The 2318-nt window shown below is 34.9% G+C and overlaps 1 long non-coding RNA gene across 1 annotated transcript in view; it reads right to left on the reverse strand.

Annotated features, from left to right (window-relative positions):
- LOC111083394 overlaps window positions 1-1455 on the reverse strand; it is a 4151-nt gene extending 2696 nt beyond the window's left edge. The window contains exons 1-2 of the long non-coding RNA XR_002609015.1: window positions 1314-1455; window positions 21-540 (exon numbers count right to left, since the gene is read on the reverse strand). This is a non-coding gene — a long non-coding RNA (uncharacterized LOC111083394). The remainder of the gene's footprint in view (window positions 1-20; window positions 541-1313) is intronic.
- Between the last annotated feature and the right edge of the window lie 863 nt (window positions 1456-2318).

Genomic DNA, 2318 nt, shown 5'->3' on the forward strand with positions numbered 1-2318 from the left:
GCATTTTATCGTTGGCGTACCCGAACATCTGTATTTTATCGTTGGCGTACCCGAACATCTGTATTTTATCGTTGGCGTACCCGAACATCTGTATTTTATCGTTGGCATAACCGAACATCTGTATTTTATCGTTGGCATGCCTGAACATCTGTATTTTATCGTTGGCGTACCCGAACATCTGTATTTTATCGTTGGCATGCCTGAACATCTGTATTTTATCGTTGGCGTGCCTGTACATCTGTATTTTCTCACAGTTTTTACTTAAACATCTGTATTTTATCGTTGGCGTGCCTGTACATCTGTATTTTCTCACAGTTTTTACTTGAACATCTGTATTTCAGTTAGTAAAATCCCATTTTCTTTAGTTTAAAAACGAAAACACAGCATTCATTCACCAACATATTTTCTATCTCTACATTGTGTGTTACATGCACAACAGACGAAAAAAATTAGAAATATCACCTCTTTACTGGTTTTTATATTGTAGAGGGCGTCGTCTTCTAGGTTTCAACTGTACTCTCTGAGTTTCTTTTAAATACCCTAAAAGCAAAAATCAGTGAACATTAGAAAACACTACCATTTCTCTCCCATAATGAAAAGTTTAAACACACATCCTTCTTAAACACTACCATTTCTCTCCCATGATGCAAATTTTAAACACACATCATTCTTAAACACTACCACTTCTCTCCCATGATGAAAAGTTTAAACACTCATCATTCTTAAACACTACCAATTCTCTCCCATGATGCAAATTTTAAACACACATCCTTTTTAAACACTACCACTTCTCTCCCATGATGAAAAGTTTAAACACACATCCTTCTTAAACACTACCACTTCTCTCCCATGATGCAAAGTTTAAATACACATCATTCTTAAACACTACCACTTCTCTCCCATGATGAAAAGTTTAAACACTCATCATTCTTAAACACTACCATTTCTCTCCCATGATGCAAAGTTTAAACACACATCCTTCTTAAACACTACCATTTCTCTCCCATGATGCAAAGTTTAAACACACATCCTTCTTAAACACTACCACTTCTCTCCCATGATGCAAAGTTTAAACACACATCTTAAACACTACCCGAGTTCTCTCCGACCTGTTTTATCAATACACATTTGGATTACCGTATATACCATCTATACTGGACTAGCATTTATACTAACCCTGTCTGTAACACACCAGAAGACTGTAGTTACATTAGACTAATGTTAACATGAACCTGTTTAACACACCAGAAGATTCTAGCTACAGTATGCAGCTAGTATCTATATTTTGGTGAAAATATAAGTCTAAAAGATACCTCGCTCCTGACATTCTTGGGTATCTGGAAAGTCTAACTCCCAGTAATGGTCTGGTGTGTGGGGTGGAGCATTAGATGCTCGATGCCGAGAGCACAGTTGCATTCTCTGTCTTCTTTCTTCTTCTGTCAAACCCATTTCTGTGTAATACTGAACCAAGAAAAATACACATGTTAAGTATATATGTTTATTTATTGTAACAGTAGAACAAGCATGAGGCAAAACTTTGAAATGATAACCAACTTTCAGAAGTATGATTTATAACAGCAAAAACTGCTTCGTTTTCTTTCTGGTCCATTCACGTAACTGCCTGACATAACAACAGACTCTACTCTAAACTCCAATTTTGTTCTAAGCCTAAAAGTATATCTTAAAACTTATGAATGAAAGGATTGAAGAACACGTAATAATATGTCACACTATGCCGACAAGACTAAGGCTCATCAGGCCAGTTAGGATACAAAAGTAGTGGTAGAGACACTATTTATATCATGAATTAAACAAAAATACAGTGTGAAGATAATGTATTAAAATAAATGGAATTTCATTGTTAAAACAATTGTTTTATTAACAATTATATGGTAAAACCTGCCTATGGAGAATCACTTATAAAACAAATCAATGAAAGTTATTTAACTTGAGACTTTTGAACTGATAGGTTTTACACCACAATAAAAACAATGAGTCTCATCTCTATAGGTGTGTGAACAAGAACATTATGTACTTACTGTATCACACGATACAGTTCTGTTTAACATTACATACTTACGGTATCACATGATACAGTCCTGTTTAACATTACGTACTTACGGTATCACATGTTACAGTCCTGTTTAACATTACATACTTACTGTAACACATGATACAGTCCTGTTTAACATTACGTGCTTACTGTATCACATGATACAGTCCTGTTTAACATTACGTACTTACTGTATCACATGATACAGTCCTGTTTAACATTACGTACTTACTGTATCACATGATACAGTCCTGTTTAACATTAC

The sequence above is a fragment of the Limulus polyphemus genome, unplaced genomic scaffold (assembly GCF_000517525.1).
Source record: "Limulus polyphemus unplaced genomic scaffold, Limulus_polyphemus-2.1.2 Scaffold9363, whole genome shotgun sequence".
Taxonomy (NCBI): domain Eukaryota; kingdom Metazoa; phylum Arthropoda; class Merostomata; order Xiphosura; family Limulidae; genus Limulus; species Limulus polyphemus.